A 24,825-nucleotide genomic window follows, 5' to 3' on the forward strand; every position below is an offset into this window, starting at 1 on the left:
CAACTTCATCTGAAGCCAGCAGCTGACTTCAGCGTGTAAACGACAGGAGCAAATGACGTCACTGCCATGAGTCCCCAGTCACATGCATGCTGATGTCAGCCGCAGGCTTCTGATTGGCCAGCAGCGTGTATTGCAGTGCACAGACCCAGCACATCTCTGCACCAAAATACACTTCAGCTGAATTTGCATCCGAGGACACACATCCAGTTGAAGTTTGCGCTGAGCATTGGCGAACCTTTCACCCTCATGGGCCCGGTCACGTCTTCTGCAACCACTATCATTACGCCCCTATCCATTCCATTCATGCCCATAGGTGCAGTTGATGGAAGCTATATATACACCAAGATTGAACATAACTCTTTATAAGACTAGGGACCAGCGATCATTTCACTACTTCGCAGCAGCCGGACTCAGAGTACAGGGAACTTCCTGCTACCTGTTGGCATCCTTGATGCCTCTCTGATTAGTCGGCCCTTGTAACATGATGTTACCTAGGATTCCAACAAGTATTAGGAAGTTGGCTATAATTTCAATTTAGCATATAATTTAATTGTAGTGAGAAGAGCAGTGGTATTTCCAATGGTCAAACAACTTTCTATATGACAGCAACCCTGTGCAGATTGGCCAGTAAAGAATAATAATGTCTCCCTAATCCTGCTGCTCAGTTTCAATGCTGTAAATTATCAGATTGGGATAGATGCACAAAAGGATCATTTAAGCATCACGGCCTGTAACACGTACGTCTATTTCAGTAACCGCACAAATTCCTTTTTGCTTAGTACATTGTGTCTCAATTTACTTTATTCTCTTTGTTGTGTTATTTCCTCAAATTCATGGAAATATTCTCTTTAGAGAAGAAGAGGACCCTAGCGCCACCTATTGAATGTAGCAATCCTAAAAGTCAGTATCAACCCTTTAGCAGCCTGGCCACATGACATAGGATAGCCAGTTAGACAACCCAATTGGCAGGTACGTGTTTTGGGTTGTTTGCCCCTCATCAGTGCGAAGCAGGAAGTCTGATTTGGCTGGGTGAGAGTCCTCTGGCAGAGAGATCACAGGGTAACGCTTTTCCTTGTAAAGAATGCCATGTCGGCATAAGGAGACTTATAGGCCATGCAATGCTCCCCTGGGAATTTATATATTCAGATAGCCTCTTCAGAGAGGAAGAGGACTAGAACTCTAACACAACCTATTGCCACATGATTTAGGATGATAAGCCAAACCAGTTTGCAGACACGTGTTTTGTGGTCCTTGCCTCTCATCAGTGCAAAGCAAGAAATCTGCCTTGGCTGGGTGAGAGGCCTCTGACAGGGGATCTAAAGGGTAATGTTTCTCCTTGGATAACATTGCATGGCTTATAGTTCTCATTATGCCGACATGTCACTCTTCACAAGGAGAAATGTTACCCCTTAGATTGCTTGTATTCATACCACTGCATAGCCAACAACACCGACTGCTGCTGGCCAAAGTAATCAGAATACCAAAAAAGTGTCAATATTAATAATATCTACGCACGGCTTATGCCAGGCTTCTTATCACTGTCCTGGCGTACATTTATTACTAGTTAACCTTCATAAAGCGTAGTTCAGCATAATAGCTTGCACAGTTGTAGTCAACACAAACTATATACAGGGTAGGTCCTGAACATCAGGACTCGGCTTTTATTTTATCATCAGTTTAAGAAATGAATGAGGCCCTTCCTAACCTACTTCTTGCTCAGCAAATGGTACAGTTTTGGGATTTTGGCCAACATACCGAATTTAGTTCCAACAATGAATGATAGTGCAGATCTAAGTACACACAGGCTCACAGAAACAGAAAAAATAGACGATCACATATTCGGATACGCACCATTGATGCAGACTGAAGAAGAGGATTGTGAGAAGCCAGAGGTAATTGATGCACAACTTATCAGCGAAACAACATGTTGATGACTAGTGAAAACACATCACCTGAAGCCATAGCTGAAATTCATCCAAATAAATACTTGTTCCATGGAAATAATAAGTTTCTATTATGCAAACAGCCTCAATATATGGCAGCATTTTGGGCTATGGGAGCCAAAGCACTTTATCACGCTGAAGTGGTACAATGGTCGTCCTCTCGGCGTTTGTCATTGTCGGTGTGTAAACGGTTAAGGAGGTAGATAAATAGAAGCTTGTGGCATATTTCTACTGTCTACTGGATATGATTGTAGATGTCCATTTGGCGAAATCAGGAATAACATTTCTACTTTTTTGATACCAAAGATAAAATACTAAATTTTTATTAATATAAATCCTAAAACCATGAGACAGCCACAGACAATTATTCACAAAAAAAATCACACAACCGTGTGTACAGCTGGTGGCCCATATGAGACACTTTAATTAGGGCTCATTGCAGGAGATATAGGGCCAGCCGACGGTGAGTGGGGGCGCCAATCTCGTATCATTGTTTAGGGTGCCAACCTCCGCTGACAGGTAGAATTTGATATAGGAATAACAGTTGCAGGGAATATCTAGAGTGCACGGTTGTGTGATTTTTTTGTGAATAATTGTCTGCGGCTGTCTCATGGTTTTAGGATTTATATTAACAAAAATTTTGTATTTTATCTTTGGTATCAAAAAAGTAGAAAGGTTATTCCTGATTTCGTTATATTGATATTTTCTGACCTTCAGGCTGTATAGAAGTCTATGTGTGGTATAGTAGATGTCCATTTGGACTTCCAGCAACTTCTATAATGGCTAAGTTCATAATGCTTCTATTATTAATTATCTAATCATAAGGATCAGGGTATTTCAATAAGGAAGAAACGGAGCTCACCACACTTACTGGTGAAACGGAGCTCCCTGCTCTTACTGGTGAAACGGAGCTCACCACACTTACTGGTGAAATGGAGCTTACCATGCTTACTGGTGAAATGGAGCTCCCTGCGATTACTGGTGAAACGGAGCTCACCACGCTTACTGGTGAAACAGAGAAGCATCAGAAGACCACAAGAAGTCTATACTTCCACAGGGTGAGCCCTCTCCTGGTCCCTCATTCACTGGTGTCCTGTGGGCAACTCTGCCTTTGTGTCCTTTTCTTCTCCACACTTCTCATTCTCTATCGGTGGTGGTCTACTCTGTGCAGCCAGTGTTTCATTTCCTGGACAACCGCAGAGACAACCACCCCTTCACTGACCTGGCTGAGTCAGCACACCAAATTTTTGCATCTATCTATCCCTCAGATACATATTACATGCTGTTGCAAAATGCGTAGCTTCCACCTGTATCTAAGTCTTTCAAGACTGATCCTGGGTGACGGAAACAGAGTGCTGTAGACCAGGGGCGGACATATCATTGATGCAACCTGTGCAACCACGCAGGGGCACAAGAATTAAAGCGGCTCATTACCACCTCCAGAGAAAGTGGAATTGTGCATTGTGAGGAGCTATTGGACTACAAAAGGGCTGTATAGTGTTCTTGCACAGGGGCCCTCATCTGTCTGTGTCCGCTCTTGCTGTAGACGTTCCATCTCTCTGGGAATGGTTTCATGCTTCACTTCCTGTCCAAATCATATGCCTTTCAATACACTTAACTCTTTTTCATGCTAATCAGGCACATAAACGCAAGAACACAAAAATAATCTAATTTGTGCCTTCAGCTGTCTCAGGGCTGCATACACAGTCACCCAGGATTATTGCTCGGAGCCAAAATCCTGCATCCATGCACATCAGACACTCACCATTTACTGTTCGTTTGCCAAAATCACATACAGATTGCAATAAACTTGTACAAAACTTTTTTTTAGTGCAATCCCGGGCAATGCGCCCAAAAAAACTTTTGCCAACACTTAAACATCATTATGATAATAATAATTGGAGAAGAGAATGTCACTTGTATGAGGCTGCAGGAACGACTTTTCTGACTCCCCTACGGGCAGCCTTGTCAGTCACCATCTTGTTGGAGGGAATAATTCAAAGCTGTGACTCGTGTGGTCAGAAATTTCCGATCACCAGTGGCAACAACGTTTAAAGGAAATCCACCGTTAGGTATTATGTCTTTAAGGCTACGTTCCCAAGATGAGTATATGTTGAGTTTTTGATGTTGCAGATTTTCTGCAGCATTTCTGCACCTATTATGTAAATTAGGTTTCTTGTGTTTTTTTTTTTATTACATTTTTCATACGTTCATTTTTATTGCGGTTTTGATGCTGCGATTTTTGTCTTTTTGGTTCATCATGTTTTAAAAACTGCTTTGCTTTTGATACTTCATTGTATTTGGCTTTGGTAAACCTTTATTGATCCAGTCATGTACAGATTACATGAATTTTTAGTGGGTTTCCACCGCAAAAGGGATCTAAGGAGTAACGACAAGCCAGGCATGTCACAGTGAGGAGACTTATACCCCGTGCAATGCTCCTCTTGAAAAATAAATATGCAAATTGTCTCTTCAGAGAAGAAGAGCACTTGAACTCTAGTGCCACCTGTTGGAAGTAGCGATCCTAACAGTCAATATTGATCCTTTAACAAGCGTGTGCCATATGACTTGGCATATTTAATTTCCCAGAGGAGCATGCATGGCGTATAAGTCTCCTCACTGTGACATAACAGGCTTGTCGTTACTCCTTAGATCGTAACTCTCCACAAGGAGAAACATTACCCCTTAGCCTCTCACCTAGCGAAATCAGATCTCATACTTTGCACTGACGAGAGGCAACACCCCGAAACACTGTGCCTGTAAATTGAGATTTTGTCTTGCCTTTTATCCTAAGTCATATGGCAAGGCTCATTAAAGGGTCAATATTGACTTTTAGGGTCGTTGCTTCCAATAGGTGGCACTTGGGTTCAAGTGCTCTTCCTTTCTGAAAAGTCAATGTGCATATTCCGCAGCAAAAGAAACGCATATGTGATTTTCCATATTTAATTCAATTCTATGGGTAAAATCGACACATAAAACTTAGCGTATTCATAAGAGAAATTGCCATGTTGCAGATCTCAAACACGCACTACAGGCCAGTTTATGAAGCGCAAAAAAAAAAGAACAGTGAGAATGAGATTTCTATAAATCCCATCCATTTTGTTGGCACTGTAAGATGCTGCGTTTTTTGAGCAGCGAAAATATGCAGCATCATGGGAGCTTAACCTAAGGTGCCACCAATGTCTTATATACTAGTTGCTTAGCTTTCTAACCATCTTCTGCACAAACACCATTGTCTTCAGTTCCTGGGCAGACTCATTTCAAATTCCTCTTCAGGCAGACTGGTGGCTTCCATTGTTCACACCATTGCAATCAATACAAGTTCTCCCAACTTCATGGGGCATGTCCGAGAGCAAAAAGCCAACAGAGGACGCACAGGACTCAGAACAGGCTAATCATGATGCGTGATGTAGTCCAGCCTCGGGAACACTAAGGCCAAAATGGGTATGATTCTTCAGGTGGGCAAAACATTGTTAGAAAGTGGTGGTGCTTTAAAGTGGCAAAAGCGACTTTTATGATTTTTAAAACAATGTTGGGCATGTTTCCCATAATTTTTGCGGCAGCTCCACAACTAGCGTTTTTTGTTGGCTTTTTTACTTAAATTTAAGCAGTGATCTTAGAAACCCCTCAAGGAATGAGCATGCTACTTCTTTAAACTGATTCCCGACTTTCAAATGTGGTTAAAAGAAGTAACAAAAGACAACCCGTACACTACAAGCTTTTGTAGATTGCTGTTCATTGTGATCATTCTTTGAAGCATTTTTAGCACTTTTTCAGGTGGTTTCCAGGCACCTGAAAAAGTCTGTTGTGTACATGACTTTAAAGATATGGTGTTTTAGTTCTGTATTAGTATAAAGCACGACTTACAAAAAAACTAATACCATAAAACTGTATAAGTTTTTATTCCAATAAATTTAAAAACCAAACTAGAATTTAAAAAACGTAATACAACACCAGGTCACTAGATTTGACCCCAATACTAGACCACATCAAGGATAGGTTAGGGTGTAGGTATACCTGTTTCACCCTCTCCACCTGACTGAACTCTACCTATCTGCGGAGGATGGCACCCTCTTGAATGCAATGTGGCGCCCCCGATCCTCGGCGGCTTGCTCTCCTATCCCTAAAAATCCCTAGTTATTACACCAAGTAGGGGATTTCCAAATATACCCCTACAAGACAGACACCATACACAATATTAACTAGTGTCTAAACAATATACAACTAACCAAGAGATTCTAGAATGTTTTCAGAGTGGCATGCGGAGGGCACATTGTCAGATCATCCTGTATGGAATGGGTATTACTAAAGGGTGTTCTGCAATCTCTTGTGCTCATAAAAAAAGCATGCTGAGGAGTTACTGAAAAAATCATTTTGTATTGAACAGATTCCTTGATAAGGTTGTGAATACATAAACTTTTTGACTGACGTACTTTGTCTATAATCTCTTGGTTAGTTGTATATTGTTTAGACACTAGTTAATATTGTGTATGGTGTCTGTCTTGTAGGGGTATATTTGGAAACCCCCTTCTTGGTGTAATAACTAGGGATTTTTAGGGATAGGAGGGCAAGCCGCTGAGGAGCGGGGGCGCCACATTGCGTTTAAGAGGGTGCCAACCTCTGCAGATAGCTACGGTCCTGTCAGAGGTGGAGAGGGCGAAACAGGTATACCTACATCCTAACCTATCCTTGATGTGGTCTAGTATTGGGGGTCAAATCTAGTTATTATTTATTGGAATAAAAATTTATACAGTTTTATGGTATTAGTTTTTTTGTAAGTCATGATCCTGACTTTACCTCTTGACCATAATATCAGTGGAGAGAAGGATTAAGAGGAGTGACGTAGCTAGGGTTTTGGTTCGGGAAGGCGAAGCCCGTAACCAGGTAACCTTGATTACAACTGGATGACGCACCTTAATAGTGGAGGAGAACCTCAACAGATGATTGCGATGTTGCTGAAAATAATCTCTATACAAAGAGCAACATTGATATTACCAGTCCTACAGAACATATAACAGATGAAAGTACAGTTACAGATGGTGACGTTCTTTCTAATGGAATCGTTCATTTTTCCCGTCTTTTCCATCTGGCCTAGACCGACACAACTTCTTCCACCCAAGACTCGTCTGCAGAGAAAACAACAAAGACACATTTCACTTCTCATATTCCAGCCCCATCACCATCTATTCCCAACCTGCACAACTTCCTCATCCTACTAGTACCCCAATGCTGCTGCCGTATGTGTCCCTATTACTGCACCTGCTGTGTTGTTCTCTGTGCCTTCTAAATTCTAAAGCAACTCTCTAGAATATAGTAATATAGTAATGCCGGGTGCAATTGCCCTAGAAAACAGTGCCCACATTTTGCTCCATAGAAAGTAATATTGCCCTGTGTGCCCCTTTCATAGTCACAGTAACCTGAGTTCCCCTATATCAATAAGTGCCCACTTTACATTGAATAATGTCCCGAGTCACCCCCTGTAGCGCTCCCCTATCCCTATACAAAGCATGATGCTTTCTTATACATAACATGATGCCTCCTCACTGTAATGTACCCCCACACAGTATACTGACCCCTTAGTAGCCCACAAACTGCTTGATGGCCCCAACACTGTGATGCCCCCTTCACTGTAATCCCCACACTGTATGATTGCCCCCTAGATAGCCTCCATATAGTATAATGTGTCAGATAGTCCTCAGTATAGTATAATACATTCCCCATGGGCCTGTATAGTATAATGCACTCCCCATGAGCCTGTATAGTATAATGCACTCCCCATAGGCCTGTATAGTATAATGCATTCCACATAAGCCTGTATAGTACAATGCACCCCCACAGGCCTGTATAGTAAAATGCACCCCCCACAGGCCTGTATAGTATAATGCATTCCCCATAGGCCTGTATAGTATAATGCACCCCCCATAGGCCTGTATAGTATAATGCATTCCCCATAGGCCTGTATAGTACAATGCACCCCCACAGGCCTGTATAGTAAAATGCACTCCCCATAGGCCTGTATAGTATAATGCACCCCCCATAGGCCTGTATGGTATAGTGCATTCCCCATAGGCCTGTATGGTATAATGCACTCCCCATAGGCCTGTATAGTATAATGCATTCCCCATAGGCCTGTATAGTATAATGCACTCCCCATAGTCCTGTATAGTATAATGCACTCCCCATAGGCCTGTATCGTATAATGCACTCCCTATAGGCCTGTATAGTATAATGCACCCCCATAGGCAGTCTGTATAGTATAATGCACTCCCATTAGACAGTCTGTATAGTATAATGCACACCCACTAGGCAGCCAGTACAATATAACGCACCCCTATTAGGCAGCCTGTATAGTATAATGCACTCCCATTAGGCAGTCTGTCCAGTATAATGCACCCCCTTTATGCAGCCTGTATAGTATAATGCACCCCCATTAGGCAGTCTGTAGAGCATAATACATCCTCTTTAGTCAGCCTCTATAATTTAATGCACCCCCATTAGGCAGCTTGTATAGTATAATCCACCCCCATTAGGCAGCCAGTACAGTATAATGCACTTGATAAAAAAAATCCAATACTCACCTTTCTACCTCCTGGTTCCTCTGCTGCTCTGAGCGCCCGCTCATCTCCAGACAGCAGGCGCCGAATACAGACTTCATTGCGACCCCCTGTCAATGTCGGCGTTGCGACATCAGACGCTGACAGGGGGATGATGGGATAAGGAGTGTAAGTCTCCTTCTCTCATCAATGCGGTCAGCTGTATCGGCATCCAGCCGATACAGCTGACCCTGCGATGACGGGCAGGGGGCCCACTCCTGACACAGGGCCCCCCATCGCCTCCTCAGGGGCCCCATAGCGGCCGGGCGGCAGAGCAGGGAGATCGTGTCTTTTTGCTCTGCCACAGAATGTAACTGTATCAGCGTGCTGTACACGCCAATACAATTACATAGCGTAGCTCCGGGTGGGCCCCTCAGAGCGTGAGGCCTTGGGCCACCGCCCCCTCTGCCTCCCCCAGATAGCTACGCTACTGATTCAGAGTGTTGAATTTCAGCAGCTGATCCTTTTGTTCTTCGAGCGATAAGTTGCCAGAATAGTCAGGCAGTGACTCTTTCATAGACTGCACAGGTGTGCCCAGCCGACAGCTGACGGCTATGAGAAGTAAAGATTTCCCCTGACCCACTTCTATTTAACACAGGGTGCTGAATCTGCACATGTGTAATGATATAACTCTCTATAGGTTATGTGCCAATTTGCAACTCAGAAATGGTAACGGTCTTGATTTTATAGATACTGAAGTGGTGTGAGGTTTGATAATGGACCCAGTGGAATACAGAGCAGACATCAAGGTCCGTTACTTGAAAGGCTCCACACCAATGGAGACGTTTGATGGGATGAAAGAGGTTTATGATGATGATTCTGCATCATATGATGTAGTCAAGAACCGGCATCGTCAATTCAAATGTGGTTGGACTTTGGTGCAAACAGCTCCAATTCCAGGGTGACCCAACTCTGCTATTAATGAACACACCATCCTGCAAATGAAAGTCGCCTTTTTGGAAAATGGCCGCGTAACCATTCGCCACCTAGCCCAAAATGTCAAAAGATTAGTGTGGGGTCCGTGGAAAAAATCATCAAAGACCATCTTCACATGCATAAGGAATGGGGTCCCCAGCTGCTCACACCTTTCCAGAAGCAGGAACGAATCTAATGCTCTCAAGTTCTATTCACGACATGCCATGGAAACCAGGACCCATCTAGCGACAGCAGATTACTGTCATGGCCGATGGACCGGCCCCAGTGAATCGATTACCACCAACTCTACACAGTAATAATAATAAATCTGTTCCACTGTGTACAGGACCCTAAGACTAAAATCATGAACCATAGGATAAGGATTTTTTGTTAGATTTTTAATCTGATCTCCCTTTGTTCTGATCAGTGGATGAATGCCATGGTCTATTTATTTAGTGGCCAGAAATTATATTATCCCAGGTATACATATGTCACGGATGACTGACCCATGAAATTACATTTCCTCTTTGTGTGAAGTGTGGGAGAAGATGTGGTTGATGTGACTAATCCAGAACTTGCTAGTTCACTTGTAAAATTTCCCCTTTAAGGAAGGAACTTTTTCAAAAATCTTTTGATATGACCTGGGCTAGATGGAAACAAAAAGTGCCACATGGGAATTGTGAGAACATCTATTAATTATTATTATTATTATTATTATTATTATTATCAGAAGACAGCTAGCAAAATTTGTATTAACAGTGCGACTGCAATTTTCATGTGATACCCCATTTTTAGTCCTCGATGTTTAGTAGCTCTAAGCTCTATCCTAAAGTGTTGGGCAGAGCATAAGTTATAACTTAATGATTGATGGGGTGTAATGATTGGTGGGGTGTAATGATTGGTGGGGTGTAATGATTGGTGGGGTGTAATGATTGGTGAGGTGTAATGATTTGTAATGATTGATGGGGTGTAATGATTGGTGGGGTGTAATGATTGATGGGGTGTAATGATTGGTGAGGTGTAATGATTTGTAATGATTGATGGGGTGTAATGATTGGTGGGGTGTAATGATTGATGGGGTGTAATGATTGGTGGGGTGTAATGATTGATGGGGTGTAATGATTGGTGGGGTTTAATGATTGGTGGGGTTTAATGATTGATGGGGTGTAATGATTGGTGGGGTTTAATGATTGGTGGGGAGTAATGATTGATGGGGTGTAATGATTGGTGGGGAGTAATGATTGGTGGAGTGTAATGATTGATGGGGTGTAATGATTGGTGTGGTTTAATGATTGATGGGGTGTAATGATTGGTGAGGTGCAATAATTCATGAGGTGTAAAGATTAGTGGGGTGTAATGATTGATGGGGTGTGACTGCTGGGAACTGCAACACCCAACAAACCAGGGTACTTCTGTCCATTTTAGAATGGAGCAGCAGTACATATGCTTCACCTGTGCTCCTGTCGAATGCTGCACTTTGCTTTTACCAGGAGCACCATGGAAAATGAATGGAGAAGTAGGCAGGCATCCAACCTGTCGCTCCATTCTAACAGTGCCGATTCTGCCGATTCCAGAGCTTCAATCCTCACTGGTCAATAACTTTTTACCTATCTGTGGATAGGTTGATGACTTGTTTTCGCCGTACAATTTCTTTAACCCCTTAACGTCCAATGACGGACCTGTTTAGTGCGGGTTCTGGCGATGAATCCGCACCTTTTCTGGCACATGACAGCTGATCTGATCAGCTGACGTGCCCGAAACAGCTGCGTGTGGAATGGCGATTCACCCAGTGCTGTTAACATGTTAAATGCCAATGTCAAACGCTGACAGTGGCATTTAACATGCACACACACAGAAAGCCCCTCATTGTCTCTCCCCACATGACCGCGGGTCGCTGATGGGTTGGCATGACAACCTGGATCAGCAGGAGACCCTTGTGGTTGTCATTGCTGGATCACTATGAGTGCCTACGTACAGCAAGCCGTGGAGGGGGGTGGAAACAGACAATAAGCCCCGCCCAGAACGAGGATATTTACATACACTGCGGGAGGAATAAAAACAGTATTTATGGATCATAGGTGGGGAGTGAAGGGGTATCAAATGTACTTGTATAATGCATAGGTGACACTGAATTGAATGATATTTTTACATGATATCCCAAAAAAGTGGTGACAGATTGCCTTTAATGGGTTAAATAGGATCCTCATTATCAGCCTACCTTGCTGATCAGATTCTTCTATGAACAATTGATCGGTGACCCCTTTTAGTTAAGCATTTTCTTTGGCAGACACCTAAATAAACATAGAATTGGCCAGTGTTTTTCCTCAGCTTTAGGGCTCGTGCACATGAGTGTATTTTTGGTCAGAGTGTGATCCAACAAAACATCGGATTGTACTCGGACCAGTGTTATTTTATGGGGCCGTGTGATATGTGGCGCCCCAGGGTCCTGGTCATCACAGTAGCATTGCTTTCCTCACGGGGAGAGTGATGTTACGTTTGGAGGCAAGAAGGGATAACTGTAACCAGGTAAGCACAAACATGCAACACATTCACACCCCAGGCCACCAGGGGGAGCTTTTGATCCTATTTACTAGGTGACTCCCCATATATATATATATGGTAGTTTTGGAGGGAAAGTTAGTGAGTTCCTGTCAGAGAGACAGAGGGGAAGGAAGCAGAAAGATGTGCTAGAGAGGGACATTGCCAGAAGGGAACTTGTCGTGGAACATCAGCTGAGGCGGAGCTGGTACGATAGAAGAATAGCTGAGCAGACGTGGGGGTCTGCAGCTCCTGGCAGAAAGAGGAAACTGAGAAGGAAAGAACATTGTTCAGAACAGTTCTTGCCAGGAAACAGACTGGATCAGTCTGAGGCAGAAGAGGGTTTATGGAGCTGTGTAGCCGCAGTGCAGCAGTTCCTGGAAAGAGATATAAAGAAAGTCGAATTGATTGTAGAGAGCGTGCAGGAGAGCAAAGCACAGGAGAGGATACCAGCGGGAGACCAGCCACGAGCAGGCAGCCTTCTTCTGAGGCGCAGAGACCGGTAGCCAGAACACCGAGGTTGTAATGCCCTCCACAACTTACATCAGAGACTGGGAGGACAGCTGAACTTCACGTTACCTGTCCGTCTTAATACCCAGGAGACAGGGTGACACCTTTAGAGCCCGGGTCGTGCTGGAGTCCCTATAAACAGACTCAAGTCACCAGTCATACGGGTTATGTCCTATCCTATACAGGGGACTACAGTAAGGCAGTAAGGGACTACAACACCACAGCGCTAGAGGAAGGCTTTGATTTCCATCTGGATAAGGGAACTCCTAATTTGCCTCCAAGCCGGCTGGACCTTGCCTGCCCTGTGATCTGGTGCTCTGGACTGTGGCTGCCTAAAGTCATCAGTAAACAAGGTAAAGAGACTGCAAACCCGTGTCCTTGTTCTTTACTGCACCTTCCACCATCTTCCATCTACACACCGGGAGCCCTGGGGTATACTTGACCTGTGGGAAGGTATACCATCTAGCTGCCATAACATCACCCCAGAGGACCCCTTTAAGCAGAGTCGGTCCCCACTGACCGACAGTGAGAATCTGGAATTGCTTGCCTGAGGAGGTGGTGATGGCGAACTCAGTCGAGGGGTTCAAGAGAGGCCTGGATGTCTTCCTGGAGCAGAACAATATTGTATCATACAATTATTAGGTTCTGTAGAAGGACGTAGATCTGGGTATTTATTATGATGGAATATAGGCTGAACTGGATGGACAAATGTCTTTTTTCGGCCTTACTAACTATGTTACTATGTTACTATGTATGACCGAATACCACAGCTGGCATCACGAGCATAAACTTTATTCCCTTTAAATGCCTTTCCCTTTTACATGGGCGCCCAGGGCCACGGACCGGGTCGCCACCGTGACTTCCCCCAGTGAACACAGGACCCGCTACCGAGTATCCCACGGCAGGGCGACTCATTTATGTCAGATTTTTTTTCCTGGGACAGAGCCGGAAAAAAAAAATCGCAGCATGCCTGAGTTTGATACGATATTTGGATCAAGCTCAACCATACAAGTCAATGAGTCCGTAGAAATCATTGGACTGCACTTAGATGACAGAATGGAGACGATGGAGAATTTTTTTTCTCCATCTTCTCCGCATTCAAAAGAATCGGATCACAGAGTGTGATTTTTATAATCATCTCGAATCTCTCGGATGAGATAAAAAACAGCGGTGGGACCCTAGCTTTATCATAACTATGTGTTATATATCTTATACATTATACACATATGATTTATTTACCAGTGTCATAATACCATTGTCTAAGGCAGAGGTGCGGTGATGAGGAACTCAACAGTATAACAGAAGTGTGGATTTCTTTCTACAGCAGCTATGGCCATGTTCACACGTTCAGTTTTTTTACCTCAATATTTCTCAGCCAAAACCAGGAGTGGGTGATAAATCCAGAAGTGGTGCATATGTTTCTATTATACTTTTCCTCAGATTGTCCCACTCCTGATTTTAGCTTACAAATACTGATGTAAAATACTGACCGAATACTGAAAATGAGAACGCGGCCTTACTGTGACTCCAGTTAGTGATGCGTTGATACCATAATCCTTTTCTTATTTCTACAGTCCCTGTAAAGCAGGCTGTGCTCACACTAATTTTTGTATATGGTTTTTAAAGGATTCACTGTTTTTAGGTAAAGAAATTGATGCCAGTGAGAGAAGGTGAAAATATCTTTCCTTCCATTCTGGGATTTATTAGTTTAGTGGAGTAACTATAGCGGTAGTAGTTAGGCCACGTTCATACTTCAGTATTTGGTGAGATTTTTACCTCAGTATTTGCAAGCCAAAACAGGAGTGGGTGATAAATACAGAAGTGGTGACGTGTTTCTATTATTCTTTTGTATCTGATTGTTCCTCTCCTGATTTTGGCTTGCAAATACTGAGGTAAAAAACTGACCAAATATTGAGCAAATACTCATCCTGTGAACGTAGCCTTACTCCTGGGCCCAAACAATACAACCCCATTTTTTAATGAAGGAGTGGGACCCTGCATTTGGACCCTCATAGTTACATATCTAAAGGGAACCAGTCATCTGATTCATGCTCCCTAAAACGCAGACCATAGGAACCAGGTCTGACTGGACAATTGCAGCCAGGTCTATTTTTTTGCTCTGAAATGTTCCTGCATACCCACAAATGTGGTGGTGTTGAAGGGATGATCTTATTGATAGATTCACTTTAAAAAAAATACAGAAATTAAAATGTTCTGTTTGGAAATCCATTCACTGTAAGAAATATTCAGTAAAAGGGATGTCTCAAGAGGCATAGAAATACTGTCAAAAAAACCAAACCAAAAAATAGATCGGAGCATGTAACTAGTAACAACCAAGAAAGACCAAAAAAAATGCCCCTAAAATATAACTTTTATTAATTAGTGGTAAAAATGACCAACTAGAGTCAGGAGACAGTATTACTTAACCGTATAACTTAATACTAAAAAGGATAGAGGTATCTGGGTGAGGGGGTGCTCTCTCTCCCTAATCTCACCCTACCTTACCGCGGAGGTTGGCACCCTAAAGTCGACATGGCGCCCCCACTCAACGACGGCTCTCCCTAAAAGACCCTAAAGGGGACTACTTAAAGAAGACACCACCACCAACACCTAAAAATATAATAATAAATAAAGTGCAAATGTGCTGTAGTGCTTGGATAACACCTGCAGGGTATGTTCAAATGTTTGTCCTATACCCATTAATTATTCAGGATTCTCTACGTGTGAATCCTAACATCTAATAACTGGGGTGCGAACTGTGAGCAGAGGTACCGATATGTTTACTCTGTGTCAGACATATTTATGTATATCAGGACTAATATGTCATAAACACTATACAGGATGCTTAGTATTGTTGCCTGATGTATGGCATATGATATTCACGTATACATTGATAAATGCCAATATATCACACCAAAAGATAAGGGAACTGTCCCGTTCAGAAGATCAATTAATAAGATATATTCAAAAACTCCCCAACTTATTGGCAACAGTAATCACAGTAATGAAAAAGCTGCTCACAGCTGTTCAAATGAAAAACATAGTGATAGGAGTCCAGTTACATAGCACATTGCAGAATTTGAATAATTCATGGTTACAGCATGGTCAGAGGAAAAATAATGATAGTACAAGTGGTACTCATCGTTTTGCTGCCCGTCCCAACGCGTTTCCCCCCGGATAGTGGACCGGGGTTCATCAGGGGACCAAAGAAGTAAGGGGCTTGTTCCCCAGGCAGGTGACCGCTACAGTGAGCTGCACCTCGTGCTGACCGCTATCATTTGATAGTTATATGGTTAAGTAATACTGTCTCCTGACTCTAGTTGGTCATTTTTACCACTAATTAATAAAAGTTATATTTTAGGGGCATTTTTTTGGTCTTTCTTGGTTGTTAATAGAAATACTGTCACAAAAAATATAAAGCTAATAAATACATATATACATGTATATATATATATATATATATATATACCGTATATATATATACCTTACAATGTTTTAGCATCAAGAACTAGAAGTTTTATGTCAGATACAAAAAGGTGGCATATGAGTAAAAATAACATTACGGGGTTAGTGTCAGGCTGTGTAACTCAGTATTGCTGCTACAACAATAACTTTTGGTCGCTGCCAACTAAAGTATGTAACAGGGCGCCATTATTATTGTAAATAACTGTTTCAGCATTGCCAAGTCAGGAAGGCGACTCTGTGCCAGCAAGACATGAAAATGAATCCTGTATCACGCACTGCCTTCGGATGGCATCCTGAATAGATGGATTACATACATCAGGTGCAGAGCAGACCCATAGGTCACACACAGGTGTATTCAATGGTCAACAACCGCCAACCTATCCCTGCATTACAGAAGTAGTGTGTACTCATATTTACACCTACAAATGCTTGACTGTGCTGTCTGCGCTTTAAAATGTGGATGTTACACACACACAATGTATGTTACACACACTCTATGTTACACAGACACACTCTGTATATTACATATACACATTCCATGCTACCCACAAACCCCATGTTACACATGCTCACTCCATACTACATGCACACACTCCATGATACACACACATACTGCACATTATAAACACACACACACTCTCACTCATTCCAGGACACACCAAGCTCTTCCTCATTTTGCCCATACTATCACATAATAACACCACAGGTCTTTCCACACTTCTAACTTCGGAATCTGCACTGATAATGCATAACTGATCTTATCAGTGAAGCTTCTGGCTTGTACAAGTTGGGGTCGCATTTGGGGTTGAGGCCCTAGGCAATTTTCCAGTTTCCACCAAACAAAAAAAACTTGCCTTGGGTGTCATATATATTTTACTCCACAGCTACCACTGATATAGTAAATAATTGCAAAAATCTAAAGCATATTGAAAAAATAAATTATAATGTGTTGTTTCTAATGCTCGCACAATGTACATATAAAAGATGTACATAGCTACATTTTTAACCATCACACATAAAAAGTGTAACACCTCAGTTAAACATTTTGTCTACTGGAGAACGGTGAGCTTTAACTTTTTCCTGTAAGACAATTCCTTAAGGTGTTTTGTGTCATTGACTACCGGTATCTCCTGCAGGGACAGAAGGATCAGGTATGTAGAATTCCATCATGCCTAATCCACATTTCCCTTAACCCCTGGGGACAGTTAGGTGCCTAATAGTCTGACTAGTCCTGAAATATCTGTTTTAGTAACTACTTGAATTCCCCATGTACTTACAATACTGGAGCATCTTTTGTTTCGTAACTGTTTTTCTGAATAAACTGACACCTGGGTGTTACCGATTCCTTTATTGAAAGGTTCTGATTAGACAATGTCAGCATTTAATGACACACCCCCGAGGAATAACAGAGGAGCACTACAATGTGAATTTCTAAGAAATCCTGCAGAATTATTATTTTATGATTAACATATACAGGTCCTTCTCAAAAAATTAGCATATAGTGTTAAATTTCATTATTTACCATAATGTAATGATTACAATTAAACTTTCATATATTATAGATTCATTATCCACCAACTGAAATTTGTCAGGTCTTTTATTGTTTTAATACTGATGATTTTGGCATACAACTCCTGATAACCCAAAAAACCTGTCTCAATAAATTAGCATATCAAGAAAAGGTTCTCTAAACGACCTATTACCCTAATCTTCTGAATCAACTAATTAACTCTAAACACATGCAAAAGATACCTGAGGCTTTTATAAACTCCCTGCCTGGTTCATTACTCAAAACCCCCATCATGGGTAAGACTAGCGACCTGACAGATGTCAAGAAGGCCATCATTGACACCCTCAAGCAAGAGGGTAAGACCCAGAAAGAAATTTCTCAACAAATAGGCTGTTCCCAGAGTGCTGTATCAAGGCACCTCAATGGTAAGTCTGTTGGAAGGAAACAATGTGGCAGAAAACGCTGTACAACGAGAAGAGGAGACCGGACCCTGAGGAAGATTGTGGAGAAGGAGCGATTCCAGACCTTGGGGAACCTGAGGAAGCAGTGGACTGAGTCTGGTGTGGAAACATCCAGAGCCACCGTGCACAGGCGTGTGCAGGAAATGGGCTACAGGTGCCGCATTCCCCAGGTAAAGCCACTTTTGAACCATAAACAGCGGCAGAGGCGCCTGACCTGGGCTACAGAGAAGCAGCACTGGACTGTTGCTAAGTGGTCCCAAGTACTTTTTTCTGATGAAAGCAAATTTTGCATGTCATTCGGAAATCAAGGTGCCAGAGTCTGGAGGAAGACTGGGGAGAAGGAAATGCCAAAATGCCTGAAGTCCAGTGTCAAGTACCCACAGTCAGTGATGGTGTGGGGTGCCATGTCAGCTGCTGGTGTTGGTCCACTGTGTTTCATCAAGGGCAGGGTCAATGCAGCTAGCTATCAGGAGATTTTGGAGCACTTCATGCTTCCATCGGCTGAAATGCTTTATGGAGATGAAGATTTCATTTTTCAGCACGACCTGGCACCTGCTCACAGTGCCAAAACCACTGGTAAATGGTTTACTGACCATGGTATTACTGTGCTCAATTGGCCTGCCAACTCTCCTGACCTGAACCCCATAGAGAATCTGTGGGATATTGTGAAGAGAAAGTTGAGAGACGCAAGACCCAACACTCTGGATGAGCTTAAGGCCGCTATTGAAGCATCCTGGGCCTCCATAACATCTCAGCAGTGTCACAGGCTGATTGCCTCCATGCCACGCCGCATTGAAGCAGTCATTTCTGCCAAAGGATTCCCGACCAAGTATTGAGTGCATAACTGAACATTATTATTTGATGGTTTTTTTGTTTGTTATTAAAAAACACTTTTATTTGATTGGATGGGTGAAATATGCTAATTTATTGAGACAGGTTTTTTGGGTTATCAGGAGTTGTATGCCAAAATCATCAGTATTAAAACAATAAAAGACCTGACAAATTTCAGTTGGTGGATAATGAATCTATAATATATGAAAGTTTAATTGTAATCATTACATTATGGTAAATAATGAAATTTAACACTATATGCTAATTTTTTGAGAAGGACCTGTATGTTTACAAAAACAGGCATGTCAAGAGCGCCAACAGGTCCTGCTTAAGGTGACCCATGTGTGCAACCAGCTATAGGATAGTCATCCAGATGTTTGCACTCCACAATTTTAATGTAAGAGTGTTTCTGAATGTGACATCTTTGCTACGTTTTGTACAAAGGTAAACGACTGCTGCAGTCAGATGTTATATAGCTCTAACGAAGATTTTATTAAATCTCATTTGCACACTGAACAACGGAAGACAACCTTGTTTTGAGGGAAATCACAGTTTTATTTTATTTTTATACTGTGTGATTTGTCATGGTGTTCCCCACATAACATTAAAAAGTGCACATAATAGCTGTTAATGTAGTTCCTTACATGTAGTGTTGCATTTTTGTAGCCCATTAGTAGTCTGACTTTCCACCACACCACTATTTGTACAAGACATCGTAGCCTAAATTGGAATTATATGGAGGGGGAAATTGTTCTTGGGCTCTGCTAGCCCGGTACCAGCTTCTATAGAAGATGGGGGCCCAGCTACACATTCTCCATTGGGGTCAAGGGGATTTAAAGTTATGTCTCTCTCTGGTTATATTCCATAATAATGTACATTTACAGGCCATCAAAGGTCTGACGTAGTTAATGTGTCAACTTAAAAAATCCAGCATTTCAACAAAAAAAAAAAAAAAAAAGAAATCCATGGCTCCATGATGATAAATTACATACAATAACCACGTTCCATTTTTCACCATAGAATTCTATTAAAACAGTGTATGACGGCTTAATGAAGATTTTATGCAATTTTAAATCTTTTTTCTTTAAAAAAGAAGAAGGACTTTGTCTTAAATAGCAGAAAATTAAAATCAGATAACCCAGCCAAAGAAATGTAAAAATGAATATTTGTATGATTTTCCTGAAGTCAGTGTATACAATACTATTGTTTTCAGTGGATAACTTTGAAAATCCTCTCTCAAATACATTTTACCTTTACGTCTGTATAAACTGTATACTAAATATTTCTATAGCAGAAGCTCAGATGTGACTTCAGTTAATTAGTTAACCCAGTAATAAAGCTGCTAAAGTCGGGGAAACAAATCATTTACACCAATACCTGTTGTCTGGGAATCAGCCTCGCATATATTACCTTCATGGACCCTGTGACTATGATATGGAGTAATGCGCTATTGCGTTGACCTGCTGCTGTTAGCAGAAAAAAGTGGATTTTGAAAGTTTTCTAAAGTCATAGCTTTTCGAAGTCAATACTTATCAATTTTTATTTTTTATAAACTATATATTCAATAGAGATAAACCTCTCACAAGTGAAAACAAAAACATACAATGTTCGGGAAAACGAGGAACAATATGTCCGAACCCCACTAACAATACACAAATGTTACATGGTCAACAATGTCTTACCAGTACCATGCAGTATGTCCTCTCTGCCGGCAAAATCCTTGCCTTGTTGTTACTTCTGTCCCCGTATCCAACTCACACAGAACTGGAAATTCAACTATATTGCAAACTAGAATGACACCACACCCACGGTCACACACAGACCATTGCAGTGACGCACTGCGAAAACTGTCACAAATGAGAGGCTCCCTCAGAAAGTATGTAGCTGGAAGAGAATAAACAGAGGCCCATAAATAGGACAGCCCACTGATTTTAATATTTCAACATATGAGATAGATCACTTACAAAGAGCTTTCCTGGCCCTGGAGGACCCAGCATATCTATACATTTCAGCAGGAACTGTGTAATTCTTCATTTCCCCTATAGAGGCACCGCAGTGAAATTGAACACCCTAGCAAATTACATCCAACTGTTGAGTTCCAGATCCCTTCTATCAGAAATGGATTTTCTAAAGTGGTCCACTACCTAAAGTATATGTGTGAATATTCATGTTTTGACAGAAGTGGCCATAGTGCTTTGATTGCACGAAGATCTGCATTAAAGACTGACATTAAAATTCATTTTTTGCATTCTTTCCCCACAATGTACTAACACACACAAAGAGTGACTCACTTGTTCTAGTTGTTTTATAGGTAAGTCCTATCTATTGTCTTCTATGAAGGACACACAGCTAAAAATGTCCTACTGGCTGTCAGGTTATGTCCCTTCACAAATACGACTCTCCAGTAAAACCCTTTTGGCTATTTGGTTAATTTCAATGTAATAACTTTCATACAGTGCAAAGCGTAAATGCCAAACATATTGGGGTAAACTGGTGAAACCAACCTGATCGCAGTAATGTGGTTGACTAGAAAGACTACGGACAGACAGAGCAGAAACTCTAGTTGACCACTGAACAAATTATCGTTAGTATTCTCGAATATGGTTTTAGGAGAATCTTTCACCAAAAGAGCCCAATTCTGTTCTCATTATTAAGCAGCGTCTTGTCACCCGCAATCAGCCTGAAAAAAATCGCTGTAAAAGTGTCCCATAAAATGAATGTGGTGCACAGTAATGTCAAAGCAATAGTGCTGTGTACATGTTCTGTCTTAGATATACCGCATAGAACTGTAGAACAGGACGGCACTAGAGCGATACCGCTTTCAGAAGCCAGGACAAAAAATGTAGGATCCAGAGCGCTAGGCGTCACGCATGCTAGGGGGTATTGGTGCTCAGCATACTAAATGAAAACCAATAGTTCGTATATACACATAGGAAAGAAAATATGTGGCACTCACCCCAATTCAGCAGTGGAAAGCGTAGGTCCTGGACCCGTCGAAGCACCTGCTGTGCGAAACGGCCGTCGTCCAAGCTCCAACACCGCACCCTCCTGCTTACCTGATGTTGTAACGGATTTTTATCTGTTTATGTTTTCCATTAAAATTCACGCTTTCCACTGCTGAATTGGGGTGAGTGCCGCATATTTTCTTTCCTATGTGCATGTTCTGTCTTAGGCTACGTTCACATTTGCGCCGCTCCCGGCTGCGTCGGGCGCAGCCGCGGCGACGCATGCGCCATGCGCCCCTATATTTAACATGGGTGCGCATGGACATGCGTTGCATTTGCGTTTTGCGACGCATGCGTCGCTGCAGCGAATGCGTCAGGGCGCAGGGAACGCTGCATGATGCAGTTTTTCCTGCGCCCAAAACCATGCAAAAAGCGATGCATGGGTCGCAAAACGCAGCATTTGTGCATGCGTTCATATTTGCGTTGTGCGTTGCATCGCCGACGCAGCGCCGCACAACGCAAATGTGAACGTAGCCTTATGTCCCTTCTTCTAACCACTTCAAAGTTCGAAAGCCCTGAAGGGAATAAAATAAAGGACACGTTCATTCTTCTTCTTACCATTATAGAGTTGCCGAGCCACCACAAGAATAATGGCGAATCCACCCTCAGGAGAACCACTGACGGTGTTTTCCTAAAATGGCTTCGCCAGGATAAACTCGGCAGCTGTTTTGGCGTCTAGGCTGTCTTCACACATAGTTTTTTTCAGAACTTTTCTTTTAATGGATCCTCCTCAATAACCACATAATTATTCTTTTGAATGAGAAATCCACTTTGCTCTTCATATGAGAAGTTTTGAGCATTTTTTTTCCCCTGAAGATTTTTTGAAAAACTCCAAGTGGGAAAAAAAAAGTGCATGTCACATACAGTGGGGCAAAAAAGTATTTAGTCAGTCAGCAATAGTGCAAGTTCCACCACTTAAAAAGATGAGAGGCGTCTGTAATTTACATCATAGGTAGACCTCAACTATGGGAGACAAACTGAGAAAAAAAAATCCAGAAAATCACATTGTCTGTTTTTTTATAATTTTTTTTGCATTTTATGGTGGAAAATGAGTATTTGGTCAGAAACAAACAATCAAGATTTCTGGCTCTCACAGACCTGTAACTTATTCTTTAAGAGTCTCCTCTTTCCTCCACTCATTACCTGTAGTAATGGCACCTGTTTAAACTTGTTATCAGTATAAAAAGACACCTGTGCACACCCTCAAACAGTCTGACTCCAAACTCCACTATGGTGAAGACCAAAGAGCTGTCAAAGGACACCAGAAACAAAATTGTAGCCCTGCACCAGGCTGGGAAGACTGAATCTGCAATAGCCAACCAGCTTGGAGTGAAGAAATCAACAGTGGGAGCAATAATTAGAAAATGGAAGACATACAAGACCACTGATAATCTCCCTTGATCTGGGGCTCCACGCAAAATCCCACCCCGTGGGGTCAGAATGATCACAAGAACGGTGAGCAAAAATCCTAGAACCACGCGGGGGGACCTAGTGAATGAACTGCAGAGAGCTGGGACCAATGTAACAAGGCCTACCATAAGTAACACACTACGCCACCATGGACTCAGATCCTGCAGTGCCAGACGTGTCCCACTGCTTAAGCCAGTACATGTCCGGGCCCGTCTGAAGTTTGCTAGAGAGCATTTGGATGATCCAGAGGAGTTTTGGGAGAATGTCCTATGGTCTGATGAAACCAAACTGGAACTGTTTGGTAGAAACACAACTTGTCGTGTTTGGAGGAAAAAGAATACTGAGTTGCATCCATCAAACACCATACCTACTGTAAAGCATGGTGGTGGAAACATCATGCTTTGGGGCTGTTTCTCTGCAAAGGGGCCAGGACGACTGATCCGGGTACATGAAAGAATGAATGGGGCCATGTATTGTGAGATTTTGAGTGCAAACCTCCTTCCATCAGCAAGGGCATTGAAGATGAAACGTGGCTGGGTCTTTCAACATGACAATGATCCAAAGCACACCGCCAGGGCAACGAAGGAGTGGCTTCGTAAGAAGCATTTCAAGGTCCTGGAGTGGCCTAGCCAGTCTCCAGATCTCAACCCTATATAAAACCTTTGGAGGGAGTTGAAAGTCCGTGTTGCCAAGCGAAAAGCCAAAAATATCACTGCTCTAGAGGAGATCTGCATGGAGGAATGGGCCAACATACCAACAACAGTGTGTGGCAACCTTGTGAAGACTTACAGAAAATGTTTGACCTCTGTCATTGCCAACAAAGGATATATTACAAAGTATTGAGATGAAATTTTGTTTCTGACCAAATACTTATTTTCCACCATAATATGCAAATAAAATGTTAAAAAAACAGACAATGTGATTTTCTGGATTTTTTTTTCTCAGTTTGTCTCCCATAGTTGAGGTCTACCTATGATGTAAATTACAGACGCCTCTCATCTTTTTAAGTGGTGGAACTTGCACTATTGCTGACTGACTAAATACTTTTTTGCCCCACTGTATTTTAAGCAGATCCTGATGGAATCTGCTGCAAACTAAGCATTGTTTAATCACAAGGCTACAAAGAAAATGTTTTATGTAAAAACCCATGCAAAACATTTCAAAACCATGTAATAAAACAATTGAGGAAAGGAAAAACTCCAAACATTTCCCAAAAAAGTTGCCTTTCTCAAAACCATTTCATATTGAAAAACTCATTGTAAACATAGCCTTAGGGGTACAAGTATGTCATAGAGGGGGTCTTCTACTAATGATTTCTTTCTAATGGCGAGAGTGAAGCTCTGATGGAACTCTCTAATCCATGCTCTACACAAGTCATTATTATTATTATTTATTATTATTATAGCGCCATTTATTCCATGGCACTTTACATGTAAGGAGGGGTATACATAATAAAAACAAGTACAATAATCTTTAACAACACAAGTCACAACTGGTACAGGAGGAGAGAGGACCCTGCTCGTGAGGGCTCACAATCTACAAGGGATGGGTGAGGATGCAGTAGGTGAGGACAGAGCTGATCATGCAGCGGTTTGGTCGATCGGTGGTTACTGCAGGTTGTAGGCTTGTCGGAAGAGGTGCGTC

At 42.1% G+C, this 24,825-nt stretch overlaps 1 protein-coding gene across 1 annotated transcript in view; it reads right to left on the reverse strand.

Moving 5' to 3' along the window:
* SYT8 (synaptotagmin 8) overlaps window positions 1-20,570 on the reverse strand; it is a 62,692-nt gene extending 42,122 nt beyond the window's left edge. Inside the window, exon 1 of the mRNA XM_069740527.1 lies at window positions 20,449-20,570. The gene's annotated coding sequence lies outside the window, so the exon portion shown is untranslated. The remainder of the gene's footprint in view (window positions 1-20,448) is intronic.
* Between the last annotated feature and the right edge of the window lie 4,255 nt (window positions 20,571-24,825).

The sequence above is a fragment of the Ranitomeya imitator genome, chromosome 9 (assembly GCF_032444005.1).
Source record: "Ranitomeya imitator isolate aRanImi1 chromosome 9, aRanImi1.pri, whole genome shotgun sequence".
Taxonomy (NCBI): domain Eukaryota; kingdom Metazoa; phylum Chordata; class Amphibia; order Anura; family Dendrobatidae; genus Ranitomeya; species Ranitomeya imitator.